This window comes from Chrysemys picta, chromosome 10 (assembly GCF_011386835.1).
Source record: "Chrysemys picta bellii isolate R12L10 chromosome 10, ASM1138683v2, whole genome shotgun sequence".
In the NCBI taxonomy this organism is placed as follows: domain Eukaryota; kingdom Metazoa; phylum Chordata; order Testudines; family Emydidae; genus Chrysemys; species Chrysemys picta.
Genome location: NC_088800.1, coordinates 12,868,274 through 12,884,024, shown reverse-complemented (window position 1 = coordinate 12,884,024; position 15,751 = coordinate 12,868,274). Strand labels below are relative to the sequence as shown.

The window sequence follows — 15,751 nt, the reverse complement described above, 5'->3', positions numbered from 1 at the left end:
CGGATTTTTTGGTGGTTCGGATTCTGTAGTTTCCGCATCTGAGTGTTGCTCTTTTAAGACTTCTGAAAGCATGCTCCACACCTCATACCTCTCAGATTTTGGACAGCACTTCAGATTCTTAAACCTTGGTCCGAATGCTGTAGCTATTTTTAAAAATCTCACATTGGTACCTTCTTTGCGTTTTGTCAAATCTGCTGTGAAAGTGTTCTTAAAATGAACATGTGCTGGGTCATCATCCAAGCTGGCTAAAACATTAAATGTATGGCAGAATGCAGGTAAACCAGAACAGGAGACATACTATTCTTCCCCAAGGAGTTCAGTCACAAATTTAATTAACACATTATTTTTTTAATGAGCATCATCAGCACGGAAGTATGTCCTCTGGAATGGTGGCCGAAGCATGAAGGGGTATACGAATGTTTAGCATATCTGGCACCATGGGTGGAATGTGAACCGACAGCTGGAGGAGGCTAGCCCCCAGCTCCACCCCTTGCACCCGAGGCCCCACCCCTTCTATTCTCTCTCTCTCCCATCCCCCCAGCCACCGGCCCCAGCCCCGGAGCTCCCAGAGCGTGCGCGGTGCAGTCCCAGGCATGCCAGCACTGGCTGGGGGACTGGAGCAGTGCACGCAGAGCAGCTGGAAGCAGGGGGAGTCTGTGGGCGGAGCCACATCTGGCTGTTTGGGGAGGCACAGCCTCCCCTAGCCTATGGTACCACCTGCTGCTCATGTCTGGCAAGTAAATACCTTGCAACACCGGCTACAAAAGAGCCATGTGAACGCCTGTTCTCACTTTCAGGTGACATTGCAAAGAAGAAGCCAGCATCAGCATCTCCTGTAAATGTAAACAAACTTGTTTGTCTTAGCAATTGGCTGAACAAGAAGTAGGAGTGGAAGGCGCTAAAGTTTTACAGTTTTGTTTTTGAGAGCCCCACTGGGGTCAGGAAGGAATCCTTTCTCCCATGTTCACCACTGAGCAACTGGCCACGTGCATTATAGTTATTTTCATCTGAAGCATTGGCCATTGAGAGGGGGGTGGAGCAGTTAACGGAGCAGTGGTCAGATTCACTCTGACAAAACCTATGTTCCAATATACCTTCTTTGCACTCTACTACGGGATCTCATTACATGCTAGTGACATTCGGGCACATTGCATGGCAATAATGCCATCACAGGGCTGGGTTTCAGGTGCTCATTTCTTCCGCTGTGAGTTCTGGAGCACACGCGAAACCCCCAAGTATTCTTGTAAAGCATTTGAACCAAGAGCCTCCGATAATTTCCCCCTGAAACCTCTTGCATCAATATTCTTCCCTCTGGATGGCGATGCTGCGCAGGACACTGGTTTGTTTAGCTCCCTGGCATGTAATTGATTGCAGTTGGATTTTCTCTTGTAATTTGGTTGCTGCTCTGGGGAATGATGATCTCTTGGTAGCAAGACTTCCCATGCACATGAACAACAGCTACGTTGCTGAGAGTTTTTATCCCATGCATTTTACCAGCATCTGACTGCAAACATGCAGCAATATCATCATTAGATGTAATACTTACCTAGCATTTTACATTGTATTCATCATTATCTTTACTACTACTGCTACTCCTCCTCAAGTCGAACAGTGAATCCAACATTGCCCTGTACTATTCCCTATAGCAGTGGTTCCCAAACCTGTTCCGCCACTTGTTTAGGGAAAGCCCCTGGTGGGTTGAGCCGGTTTGTTTACCTGCTGCATCTGCGGGTTCGGCCGATCGCGGCTCCCACTGGCTGCAGTTCGCTGCTCCAGGCCAATGGGGGCTGCGGGAAGCCCCTCGGCCCGCGCCACTTCCAGCAGCTCCCATTGGCCTGGAGAGGCGAACTGCGGCCACTGGAAGACGCAATCTGCCGGACCTGCGGACGCGGCAGGTAAACAAACCATCCCGGTCCTCCAGGGGCTTTCCCTACACAAGCGGTGGAACAAGTTTAGGGAACCACTGCCCTGTAGTAAAGGCTGGACTCTGGCTTTCTGAAGCAGAGTTTCACTAGTACCGGTGGTGTTGGGAGGAGGGACTGTGAGGGTTAGCGTCTGAGTGGTAGTGGCTGTAAGAATTCTGCCAGTGGAGACTAGCAACAAGCAGAACAGCTCCAGGGTGCTGAGGGACCATGCTTGGGTGTGTCGACTGCTACACCTTGAAAATGGTGCAATGTCCACTCCCATTTGGGTCTGGTTTGAGCCTTGGCCTGCTAAATGCAGGGTTGTGAGTTCAATCCTTGAGGGGGCCACTTAGACATCTGGGGCAAAATCAGTACTTGGTCCTGCTAGTGAAGGCAGGGGGCTGGACTCGATGACCTTTCAAGGTCCCTTCCAGTTCTAGGAGATAGGACATCTCCATTTATAAACCCTTGAGTGCTAGTGGGATCCCATGTGCCACGCCTGCCCGTGGGGTGTTGTGTGCCACTAGCTTGTCCCCACCATGCCTCCCTCTGGATGTTCAATCTACCTGCTCCATGGGGGGAATTCTTGCAGCATCTGCTATGGTAATGTTATATGCACCCAGCCTGGTGACTGCCTGAGTTAGCACCTGCCTGCGTTGGGAGGAACAGAATCAACTTTGGGTGGCTCGTGAAGCAATTTTCACCTTGCTTCCCCTATGTGTCTCCTTGCTAGGCTTGGAGTTGGCCTGGGGATTGTGGGGAGGGTCTATGAGGAGTTCAGTCCAAACAGAACTGAATCATAATATGGGCCGGGGGATGTGTGTGCCTTACCAACCTCTCAATGCTGAATTGGTGCCTGGTTGCTTGCCATTTTCCACCCTCGCTACTGATTCTGTTTTCCAGGCCCTCATCATCTCTCCCCTCTTTGTCTATAGCAACCTTCCCCTCTCTGGTCTTCCTGTCCTTCCCTCTGCTCCATTCAAACTACAGCTGCTAAAATCATCTTCCTAGTTTTCTGTTCTGACCATGTCACCCTCCACCCCCTTTCAGTCTTCCACTGGTTCCCCCTGTCCAGTGCATCAAATACAAGAATCTTGTCTTTATCTTTAAAGCCCTTCACAACTTAGCTCCCCCATACTTGTGTCCCCAACCCTCCCCCCCCCCCCCCGTATCTTATCTCATTGCTCCACCAACAGTGGCAGTTTTGGCCACCTATTTGACCTTTCTCCCACAAGCATTGCCACATTCCTTCCATGCTGCCCCTTGTGCATGAAACATCCTCTCTGAGCTCATTGGTGAAGCCTCTATCCTCCTTCAAATCCCTTCTCAGAGCATCTCCAGAGATGCTTCCAGGAAATGTTAACAGAGTAGCTATGTAGGTGGCCAGTAAAGACTTCTGAGATTTAGCTTCTTCATCTTATGATTTATCATGAATACATTAATTAATAAAATTGGCAGAGTGACCTGCGGAGCTACTTGCTACTAATATTGTTTCTCTTATTCTCCCTCCTCCGTTGCTTCTGATGGCTACATCCACTTGCTGTGTCTTGTCTTAAATGGGGTCCTGATCCTGTTATCATTTACACACATGAGTAACATTATTCAGCTGTATAAGTGATGGCCGGATCGGGATCTCAGAACATACGCTTCTTGGAGCAGGGACTGTATTTTATTCTGAGCTTGTATAGCATCTTGGGAGCCCTGATCGTGCCTGGGACTGCTACCACATCCACATTGTAATTAGTAATAATAAAAAGGGCTAATCTTGATGAAAGCTAGTGCCTTTTTTACAAAAAGAAAAAGCGGTAAACCCTGAAATAGATAGGAATGGGATGAATTTCAGTGCTTTGCATGGTTTCGATTTCCTGGCCTTCTCTGTCTGAAATGCAAACTAGCATCCCTCTGTCTCTTAACCTTTATATTTAGTTACAGACGTAAGATTTAAGATTATACCTGGATACGATTTGCTAAATGCACAAGAGACGGCCCCTGCAGCTGCCCCTCACTTAGGGGGCTCAGCACCTCTGGAGTCAGGCCAAGTACACCTGCCCCTACCAGCTTACAGCTTATGAGCACCATGTAATGTTTTATTGCAGTATGCCGGAGTGTAAGTGATGGCTCCGGTGGATTCATTAAATATGCATTGCCTTTGTGTTTTCTGCTTCATACTTTTGCTCTAATTATCTCTCTTTTAGTTGACATACTATGAGCAGGAGGTCACTCAGCTGCCACTTAACTTCTTTTGCTGCCTTTGTTTCTCCAGTATGTTTTCATAGAGAGTTTGAGCTAACATGGTCGAGGGCAGGCATCAAGCTTGCTTTGTTGTGCAGCGAAGGCATGGGAATAATACATCTCCCAGGAGTGTGCTCACAAGAAAAATTGCCAGAGTAGAAACATGGGTCTCAAAGGTGCGAGAGGTTAGCTAGGGTGGGGAGGAATGACACAGACCTTTGTCGTTAACATTTCCTCCACTTTTACTTAAAAGAGCCTGAGCAGCATTAATGCTCATGCTGTGGCACTGTGCTTTGTTTGGATGATTTAGCCAGACCTCCAGCTGTGTCCCTGTATCCCCAGCTGTGCCCCTGAGTCCCTAACAAGGTGCAGTGATATTTTGAGGATACCTTTGTCTCCCCTCAGTTCAGGAGTAAATGGGCAGTTTATCTGACAAGAGCAGTTGTGTGGATAACTGATTTTGAGTGGCTTTATAATAGTTTCTCTGGCCTACACTGCTAAATAGAAAGACCTTGGGCCCCCAACCTGCCTTCTTTGTGGGCCTCAAATTCCCTTTGATGTCACTGAGCATAGAGAGTCCATGTGGAATGCAGAATCAGGTTCCCTGCATGGTGTTAGAGAAAATGGGGCTGTCCTTGTCCTTTGCGCTTTGAAGTACCTGCATCCCGCTGGCAGTCATTAACACAGGCAGTAGCTTCACATTCCCACCTAGAGTGCATGTGTAAGTAGGAAACAATGGTGCTCACAGTGCAATGGAAGAGAATATCTCCTGGATTTTTATTTTCCAGGCAGCCTCCTGAGTGGCATTAAAATGGAGTTATGAGGGCATCGCTGGGACTACCGAAGAGCTGGCTTCGGGAAAATATCAATTAGAGAAGGTGCTGCACTTTCTCCATGTGACTCATGCTGGATGTGGTAGAGCTGACACACAAACAGAATTAATGTGCTTCGAAGAATGACTGCGTTGGGGAAGTCGGAGGCACAGTGACATGTGAACAAAATGGCCCTCAGTGGGGCTGCGATAGATTGGCTTGCATAACATTGCTCTCTAGTCTAAAGGCCTCGTGACCTAGCCTTTTACTTATAATAGTAATAATCATCAGTTGACTTCTAAAGCGCCCCCACTCCAAAGCGATCAGTGCACTGTACAATGTAAGAAATGCAATTAAGCTAATGCATTGCACACGGGAGAATAAAATGGAGCTTCACATTCAGATGTAATGCTTGGTTTCTAAATGAGTGGGTGCAAAAAACCGCATGGCCCTGATGTGCCTGGGGGCTCAACACACCTGGTGTGTCCAGTCACAGAAACTGCACCTGCAAATGATCAGTGCTGGATATAGTTTGCAGGCCCAGTCGTACTATTGGAGGCATTTAAAAAAAAAATCGGTGCCTGAGATTCAAATCAGATGAAACAAATAGAATGAGTCAGCTGCAAAATAAAGGACAAAAGAGAGAGAGAGATACAATAAAAGGGAGGGGAGGGACAGGGTTTGAAGGGAAGGAACTGGGAGTGGTCAAATTAATAATACCTGCTTTTATCGTCAGTAGATCTAAAAGCACTTCACAAAGGAGGGTAGTATCATTAACCCGATGTTACAGATGGGGAAACTGAGGTGAAGTGACTGGCTCAAGGTTATGCAGCTGGCCAGGGGCCAACCCAGCTCTCCTGGGTTCCAGCCCAGGGCTCTATCCACTAGGCCACGCTGCCTGATGCAATAGAGAAGGGTGGCTTTAAGGCGTTTTTTTTAAAACTAGGGCTTTGTGGTGAAACCCAGTCTGTGTGGACTGCTTGAGAAGTCTGTCTCCTCCCAGGCCCGTGTTCTGTGAGCAGCCCGTGGCCTCCCTCTGGCTCTGTGAGGGCACAGGCAGTTCCTTCTGCGCAGCCAGGAGCTAGCAGGGAGTCTGTGAGTGCGTTATTCCTCTGTCAAAACCTTTCCTTCTGTTACCTGACACTGGATCTGCTGCGGATCTCTTTCCACAAGAGGATGGGCTGGGACAGAGATGGGTGCGGGGAGTGAGTTCCACACACTAGCACCTCCATGGCACATGCCTGATCTCTTGCTGAGCTGAGATACAATAGTGGGATTCTAGGAGGCAGGTGGTGGCTGACCAAAGATACCGCTGCTGATGAGGTTCCAAGGGGAGGCCAGTGTTCGTAATGGGTTCAGGTGCCGCACAGAGGCCTGTGAAGTTTTAAGGTCTGGAGTTTCAATGTAGACAAGCATCCAAAATGTGGAGGCTTTCTCCTCAGCTTACATGGATCTTTTGAGTGTGGAGAGCTAGCTGTTGAAGGCAGATTCCCCCCCCGGATGATGGATCGCAGCCCTTCCACGCGCCATCCGGCCTGGCAGTGCCACAAGGTCAGTCCCTTCTTCAGTGATGTTGGAGGCCATTTGGAGGGTAATTGCAGAATCGCTCCCCCCAACCCCAGAGCAATACAGTGAAGCTCTCCTTGCACGGATGCCCTGAGTGAGGACTGTTCTGTGCCCTGTCTCCCAATCAATAGAGCAGGTTGATGCCCCATGTTTGTCCCTTCCCCAGTCTCCTTATCACTTTCTCGCTCCCATCATCCCCATTTCTCTTGTCTTCCCCTTCACCAGGGGAAGGAACTTGTCTTCTGGTTGCCTGGTACCCCCGACAGTGGGCATGGGTTCCTACGGCACACATCATCCAACCACCCAGATTCTCTTTGCTCCGGGGACAGGCTCCTGGCTTGTTGGAGGCAGAAGGGGCTTTCAGCTGGATAGCTTACTCTGGCAGTGGAGCAACATGGCCCACAAAAGCAACAGCCGCTCCGATTTGGGCCGAGAGCCACCCCTGCAAAGATGGCTCCAGATGTGGTGGTGGCCAGCAGTACCAGATGTGAGACCTCCTGAGGTCTCTTCTAACCCTAATATTCTATGATTCTATGTGGAGGTGGAGGAAATAATAATGTGGGTCACCCAAATAAAGCAGCAAGGAAACATCCTGGATCCCATTTAAATCTAGAGCCAAAATATGTGTCTGCATTATAACAGTAAACATATTCCCCTGTGTAACCAAGAGCTCTCCTAGAAAATCTTTAATGTTCAGGCAGTGGTCTGGTTACTTTATTACCCTGATTAAATTACACAAGCTTTTCCTTTCTCTCGCTGCCTGCCTTGAAATCTCTCTCTCTCTCTGCCTTTGCACACTCCCTCCCTCCCTCTCTCTTTCTTGCTGTGGGGGCAGTGATGCAGGTATGACACAGCCCTGTTCTCCCTCCGCTGGGATCCCCTCTGGTGCATCATTAACATGCACTGGCTGGCTGGGCTGCATCATTGTTACAGGAGATTCCAGTGCAGTGCAGCCCTCTTTCTTGGAACTCCGGAGCTGAACTGAGCCCAGAGCAGCAGCAGAAGCAAATAACTTCACATTACAGGTAAGAGCAAGTCATTTCTCCTACTATTGCAGAAACAGACAACAGACATTTTACAGGGAAAGCGAATGGCTGATGGGATCTCAATCCCCAACATTAGTTAGCTGAGTGCCCAGCTAACATCTGAGTGCTGTGAAGAAATAGGGAAACCAAATAAAATAAAACAAAAGACAAATGTCACTGAAAATAAGGAGGCTCAAGGGCACGGGCTCAGCAGTCCGGCTGGGACGAAGTAACCGGAATTGTAGGGTACTTTGTTCTTTGAACTAGATCAGCAGGGTCAGAGCAGTCAAGACCAAAACAACAATTCAGACTAACACCGTTTCCCTCCCTGGCTCTGTTTATCCTCGTCTCAGATTAGTAATGAGCTGCGGTTTGTAGTTTTAGCTACGTTGAAGGTGCCCAGGCTGAAGTGAGACAGGGTTATTTTAGGAGGACAATTAAAATACATGCCGACGGTGTGTGTCTGGGGAAAGGGTGTAGCAGTGGGCTGTGGGGGTGTGCATGGGTGAGGTGTGTATAAATGGGGTATGTTGCAGATACTTGGGTGCGGGGGGGGGTGTACAGATGTGTTTGTTTGCATCTGGATGAGTCGTGTGTGGGTGTGTAGGGTCCCCACCCTCCCCCGCCCCAGGCACAACACAGCAAACACACATGTTAACTGTCCTTTTGAAATAATCCTGTCTACCTCAGGGTATCATAAACGTAGCTCAAACTAAAATCAGGAGCTGGTCACTTCACTCAGAGAATAAAGACAGCCACTGAGGGCAAGGTAAGGATTTTCAGTTTGAACTGTGGCTGTAATATATCTTGGTTTCTCTGCCGCACCTGATCTGGTTAAATAAACCTGTGTGTGTTTGCACACGTGCGTGTGTGTCTGTGTGTGTGTGCATGCATGTGTGTTTGGGGACAGGTGCTGTTCAGCAGAGATTTTCATTACATATGTAGACTGCAATAATACAATCCATTATACTGAGATCCCATAAAAACCATAGGCATGAACTGGGTCCATGAAAAGGCTCCTTGACATGTGTGCCCATGGCTCTGCAAACCAACAGAGTGATTATAGCAGAGCGGGGAGGACGGGACCCAGACTGTAGCGCTTTCTCCTGTGTGCAGAGGGGAACCCCAGGTGGGTTTTGATCAGGTGCCTTACACACAACACCTGAATACGTGGGCTCAGAGGGCTTTCTTCGCATGGAAAGCCTAGGCAGAAATGAAAGGCGGCAGGGCCGGCTTTAGGCCAATTCCACCAATTCCCCTGAATCGGGCCCCGCGCCTAAGAGGGCCCCGCGTCCAGTGGCAGGGCTGCCCAGATTGGGGGGCAAGTGGCAGAGAATCCCTTCCCTGGCTAGAGGCACCTTTTTAATTTTTACTCACCTGGAGGCGCTCCGGGTCTTTGGCGGCGGATCCTTCAGTGCCGCCAAAGACCCGGAGTGAGTGAAGGACCCGCTGCCAAAGACTAGGAGCACGGCTGGGTGAGTACAAGCCCCGCGTGTTTTTTTTATGTGTTCCCTGCCGGGGCCCCGTCGAAACTGTTCGAATCGGGCCCCGCACTTCCTAAAGCCGGCCCTGAAAGGCGGGTAGGGAGTGAGTGATGTTCCAGGCAGGACTTTAAAATTGCTGCAAGCCATAACTATCCAGGATCCTATTTCTTGTCATCTGCAAGAGGAGAGAGAGAAAGAGTTAATTCCATTGCTTGGCTGGTCAGATTTAAATATACAATAGTGCTGCAGTGTTCACCTCCTGGTGAAAAGACCCAGCCAAATGCCTGCTCCTCAGCTGGCAATTAACTCTACCACTTCTGCAAGAATTGCACATCAGGCTGCCAGCTTATCCTGTCGGTCACTTGTAATCACAGCCAGGTCACCCCCTCCCACAGGGTACATGGGCGGGGGCTTTGAGGAGAGGAGACCTCTAGAGTTTCCTCCAGAGTCTTACATTTTGAGGAGCAGGGTCGCCCTCCACCCTTCACTGGAAGAAGGAAAGTGTTTGCTCCCAAGCCCTGCAGATTTGAGGATCTTCTACAGTCCTGGGCCATCTGCAGGAGGACCCTATGCTTCCACTGGCTCCTCACTTTTTCTTGCTCTTGACAACTTGGTTCTTTAATTCCCAGCTGTTCAATGAAGTAACCCAAACTTCACCTCCCTCCCCAGGCTCTGAATTTCCTGGGCTCCTGGTGATGGGGGGAACACCGATGGGCTTTGGGCTCTGCTGAGCAAAGGGCCATTGGGACGTGTCACTCTGTGGGTCACCTGGACCCACAAGAATGAAAGTTTCTTACAGCCTTCCCTGCCTGGGAGGGTGGACGATGCCTTCCTTGTGCAGGGGTATTTGGAAATATAGGTGGCCCTGTGATGGGGGGATTTATGCATCAGATTTGCCAGCGTCTCTGTGTTATGCTGAGCATCCTCAGCTCCCACTGAAGTTAACAGGGGTGCAGAGGGTCCAGCAACTTGCAGGAATTGCTCAGCACCTCACAAAGTTTTGTACCAGGCGTCTGGTCCCCCAGTTGCAGTTCCCCGGGCTGGCTGGAGAACGGTCCGTTGCCACAAGGAAAGATTGCACTTGTTTGGGATTTATCCACCCAGCACTGATGAATCTGTGTCATGCTTCTTTTCTACAGAGAGTTTGAGGGGGTCTTTCAGCCAGCAGGCTGGGAGCAGATGCCGAAGGCTGGGTTGCATTTCTCCAGAATTCTGACCATATAAGATGCCTCTTGTTTTCCTGAAAGGGCTGAAACACTTATTGTGGGTAGCCTGGGAATGTTCCGGCGCGTCACTGCTGTACAAACAGAAAGCCACCAGGCAGTGAGGCACTTATCTGGTTTGCCATTCAGCTCCCTCGGTTGGCATGGGACATGCTATTTGCACCTGTCATGAAGGTGATGTGTTATTTGCACCCATCTGGGGTCTGTGACGTGCTGCAATGCAGAGGCCAACATCAGACAGCTCTTTATTCAGGGAAGTGATCTGGAGAGATGGGGCACGTGTTCATCAATTCTTCTGGCAGGCTCTGATTTTGCACTCCTACTTGTAAGTGCACAGCAGGGTGCGGCCCCAAAAGCAGCCATGCACCCATCCTGTGTGTGCAAATGTACACGGAGTTTGTGTGCGCAACTGGCAGTTAGTCTGCATAAAATGTGAGCGCACACACTTCATGGGGTGCTGTAAACAACTTGGACAAAAGGGAGTGTGCAATACGCTATGGTAGGAGTGAGCATCTGTGTCAGGGCCTTTATTATCCCAGGGTTGTGAGCGTGTCTGTATACTTGAGTGGGAGACTGCCAGGAAGAGCCAGGAAGCTGGAGAAGTGAAGTACACAGGTATGGAGGTACGTGTTTACCTCTGTACATTCTGACACAATACTGGAACATAGAGCCAGAGCTGGGAGGAAGGGTGGAGGTTGGCAGGCAGAAGCGAGGGAGAGGTAAAGAAGTTTTAACTCCCCCATCTCCCATGTGGTAATCCTGCCCACTCCATACAGCCAATCATGGGGTAAAATGGCACCTCTGAGCAATGGGTATCTGGAGTTAAAGGCAGAAAGCCCGGGCTAAAGGGGCTGTCTCTTATTTGCTGTACACTATCTAGTGCCACTATTTAAGCTACCCTCATTCTCCATACTAAGTGCTGAGAGACACAGACTCTCCCTCCGCTGCTCAGTGCTGGCACTGAATAGTTTTCTGGCCGCAGTACAAAACCCCGGGACTGCGAACAGTCCTGACAGGGGAAGCCCAGAACTCTGCCTGGAGGATCCCCCGTCCCATATTGTCAATTCCCCAAATTAATTTTCCGGATCAGGAGCTGAGCCTTTGAAAAAGGTCTCGTCTGAAAAGATTATGGAATTACTCCCATGCTAATGAGCAGTTTAATGTTACGGCAGCTTAAAGTCCTGCAAGAAAAAAGGAGCCTTAGCAGTGAACTGAAGGTACCATGAGAACAGGGAGCCTGAGGTGTCTGGGCAGGGGGATGGAGGGGCATGCACTGAGTCACTGAAACACACAGTTTGCAGGGCCAGGCTTGGCTTAAGCCCCACACTGTAAGGAGAAGAAACTTGGTGGAAAACTAAGCTGAAGAGCCCTACAGTAATATCTTCAGCAGCCCCTAATCTTATCCCCCTTTCTGCTGCGGGGACCAAAGGGGAAGGCAACCCACAGATTGATTCTTCTCCTCCTCCAAAACAAGTGTACTTCAGCCAGCAGCAAGAGACAGCTCAATGCCTGGTCACCTGCTATGGGAGCAGAGCTGTAGGGTGTAGGAATTGCCATCTCGGCTCAGACCCATGGTCCAGTTAGTCCAGAATCCTATCTTTGACAGTGGTTGGCACTGGATGCTTAGAAGAAGGCTGTAAAGCTCCCTAATGGATATTGGGAGAGTTCCTTCCTACCTTAGGCAGTTAGTGGCTGGCTGCTGTCCGGAGGTTGATCTCTCTGAGATGTTTCTATCCTAAGTCATGCAACTGTGAATGGTATTCTTCTTATTCCCATAAATATGTAAGGGACCAGAAGGGGAGGCAACTATCTGACAGCTCCTCCCCTTTTTGGTCTGGGATTGCAGGGAAAATCAGCTCCTTAACTGATCTTCCAATCCCAGGTCCTGACCCCGAGGTCTACTCAGTGCAGGCCCTGAGCTGGGTGGACAGCAGGGAGGCAAAGGTGGCTTTACATCATTTTTGTGCTCTCCTGGTCTTGGAGTCAGAAGGGGGTCTACTTTGTCTGTTGGTGCAATTTAGAACAGCCTCAGGGCTGCTCTAGCCTACATTGGCTCCAATAGCCCCCAATGGGGCATTGTGGCGGCTGGAGATTGCTGGAGCTCAGCAGCACGTTGGCATACCCTCCTCGGTGGCCACATCCCCAAGACCCTTCTTATGATGAAGCATGTGGGGGGGGGGGATAGTGTAGAGTTGGCTTAGCTCCTTTGTCCCGCCACACTGGCACAAAGGGGGTAAGTGTGGTCCCCCCTCTCCATAATGTGCACAGCACGCTATGCTGTAATTTCACATTGCCAGCGTGCCCCAGGAGCTAGCTTTCATCTTCTCGAGTAGACCATAACTACGCACTCCAAATACGCATCCTGAGGCCCCAACGAACAACCACCACGTGGCTTAGTCAGTTGCTTGCTCAGTAGGAATGCGCGCATCTGGGGATTTCACTGCATCCGTCGGGCTGGCTTTGACATTCTGACTAGGGACCTGGTTCTGTTCTCGCGGACATTGGTTTTATTCCAGCGTGACTGGCCTGGCGACAACGGGGTTCTCCGGATTTACTCTGGGGCAAGCGAGAACAGAATCAGCCCTCTGGGACTAGCTGAGGGAGTGGAGTGGGGGAAATGTCACTGTGCGAGACGAGACGAGATGAAAAGGAAGGGCCAGTCTATATTTAGGTGAGGGCTCTGTTCAGAGCGGGTAATCCTCTTTCCATGAATTATCCAGCCTGGGGATTAGACCGCTTTAAACTCCTCACCAGGCCTCCCCCGCCCCAGGAGGCCACCGTGGAATAGACTGGCTTTACGGACACATTGGGGGCAACAGATGGGAGGAGGATGGCGGAGGGAAGGCTGCTGCTGGCAGGTTTGTGCATCCCTCCAAGAGCTTGCTCCCGGCCCAGATGCGCAGTGACACAGGAGTGACGTGCGATGCTCCACGGAACGTCAAGGGGTGACCATTAAGAAAGAACGTGGCGCTTTCTAAAGGATTGTGAAGCTGAGTGTGACAGCAGATAAAGGGAGGGATGACAGGCACAAAGCAGCCTTTTCCCAACGCGCTTCCCTGCTTCCCTGTCACATGCCGTTTCTTCTGGCGAGGGGAAGGGAAGCTCCCTGGGTTACTTATCAGGAGCATCGCTCTCCGTCTGGAAGCTGTTCCTGACCTGCCTTGTTCTGCCAGCATCTGACCTGCTTTGGCTGGCTATAGAAACTAAACCCTGGGGCTGCAGGTCCGTCCCATCTGTCTTGAGTGGGAATGAATCACTTTCAATAGTAAATGATGGGTCTGGCAGCACGGGGGCAGGAAGGCGACACAGCCAGGGAAAAGATGGGGTCAGAAGGGCTGGGATGTGGTGTCAGGAGGACTGGATGGCATTAGGGAAAGAAAATCCTTCTCACCACAAGTTGTGTGATGGCTTTCTGTGCAATGAGCTGGTGGGTCTCAGTCTGGTGCCTAGTGAACAAATGTCAGCCTAACAAAAAAGTGTCCCTTGTTGACTTTCTCACCACAAAGACTGACTGTGCCATAGAGAATAAACTCCCCTCCCCTCTAAGGGTGGGCTCTCCGGGTCAGCGTTTTGGTGAGGTGACAGGCATGGGTGCACTGCCACTGCATGTGTTGTACGTGTCCTAGGGATACATGACTCGGTTCTCCAGGGCTATCAGGCCAGCTCCTTTTGCCAGCACTAAATTCACTTGAAACTGGAGATCCATTTCTGAAGCAGCAACAGGGCCACTCTTTGGAAGAGTCAGAGGCTATTGTTAGTTCCCCTGGGATTTATATGAGCTGAGGTTCTGCCTTTGCCCCCCAGTTCTTAGGGTTCACTTTACACCCCCACCCCCACTACCCTTTATTTATGTATTTATTCCGCCTCTCCTTTCACTCAGAAATGGCTAGATGTTTCTTATTCCCCTCGTTTCCCTCTGCACGTTCATCGCTGGCCTCCAACGTTGCTACTACGTCGTTTCAGCCAGGAGTGAATTCTGATGACAATAAAAGCTAACTCTTGTCGGATCCTGGAGTGACAGGCTCTGGGTGAAGCTGCTATCCCACAAACCATCCTTAGAAATCCAGGGCCTGAGAGGGCTTCAGCTGCATCAGCATTAAACTGTGGGGAATGACACTGATCTTTTCAGGGGGAAGTGAATTCTATCAAGGGACACCATTGTTCATGCCTTTAAATTGTGTTTAACATACTCTCAGCTCTTTGCTGTACTTCCTCAGAAACCTAAATCTGGCATTTCTGGTCCTATTGTATTTTCTCTTCCCAAAATTAAGGCAAATTTTGCACCCTATCTTGGCTCTCAGTATTTTGGTCCAGTATATCTGGATGACGTCATATAAATAACTTCTGTGGGAGTTTGATTGGGGCAAGGAATCCAGGATTGGCCTCGTAAGTAGCTGTTGGAAGGGAAATACCTGTTTAACTCTCGTCTGAGACCCGGCTGGCAACATCAGTACTTGCTTTGCTTTGATTGACAGGTAGAGTCAGTGCTGCCAGTTATTGCTTTTTTGTGCTAGAGCTAGAATTAAACCAAAAAGCTCCGCTGGAGCGGAGAGAAGAAAAGGCCACCGAGTGCAAACAGCCACTGCTTTTAATATCAGCTATTGTCTTTTTCTCTCTGTGTCGAGCACTATCAATTTCCTGTTTAAATTAAAGTCAACACATCTGTCATTTCAGCGTCGCCTGGCGCCCTCCCTCCCGCACCTGCTCTCCCACTCTGTCTGCAGCCTCCCGATCCTCCACCTGCTTTGTTGCTGGTGTGTGCGTTTTTTGTGGTGGCTGATGGACTCGTCCACTGCTGGTGCCTCTGTTCCGTTTGCAGTGGGATGATCGGCTTGGCTCGCAGAGCATTTACTCCTAATCCCCAGCTTGTGACAGCCTAGTGGCAAAGGCAGCTCTTCCAGGGGCTGCTGTGGGTGAGAGCAGTGGGGGAAATGACTGGCAAATGGCTGGTGATTCTGGGATGAAACAGTTCCTAGTTCTGGTAAGAGATGCTTTTCCATTTGGTCCCCTTTCTGGGCATTTGGTTACAGTGAGATAGCGACGAGGCTTAAAGAGAGAAACGGTGGAGAGGGGAGGAAGTTGTGAAAGAGACGGACAAATAGCAGAGCCAATATAATTTAGACGGAAGCCTTTCCAGGAGCAAATGTTTATTAGAGCAATTTATTTACCACTAGTGCATGGCTCCAGGCTAGTCAGATCATACGGTGACGAAGGCAGTTGAAGTACCTAGCCAGGTACAAGGGCAGTAGCTGATGTTATGTTTTCCCTCTATGGGTATTTCTACGTGCCTTTTCCAATTAGGTCTGGTTATTAGATAGATCCCACAGCCAGACCTAAAAGGCAATCTCTGTCACGCAGTTCTGTGGGTGTAGCTTGTGGAATGCTTCTGTTTCTATCCGATGCCTTTCATAGCACTGACTTTGGAAAGTCATTCATGAATATGTGTCTCTCAGCTGAGAAATAAAGCCCTTCAGCTTTCCTGTGTGCTAAACTTTCTCCCGGTCA

The 15,751-nt window shown here is 49.8% G+C and overlaps 1 protein-coding gene across 2 annotated transcripts in view; it reads left to right on the top strand.

The window, feature by feature from the left end:
- The first annotated feature begins 7,269 nt into the window (after positions 1 to 7,269).
- SV2B (synaptic vesicle glycoprotein 2B) overlaps positions 7,270 to 15,751 on the top strand; it is a 108,574-nt gene continuing 100,092 nt past the window's right edge. Inside the window, exons 1-2 of one of the 2 annotated variants that reach the window (XM_005294870.5) lie at positions 7,438 to 7,539; positions 14,921 to 15,227. The gene's annotated coding sequence lies outside the window, so the exon portion shown is untranslated. Of the gene's footprint in view, positions 7,540 to 14,920; positions 15,228 to 15,751 lie in introns of both variants that reach the window. The other variant, XM_005294869.5, reaches the window with a different exon arrangement.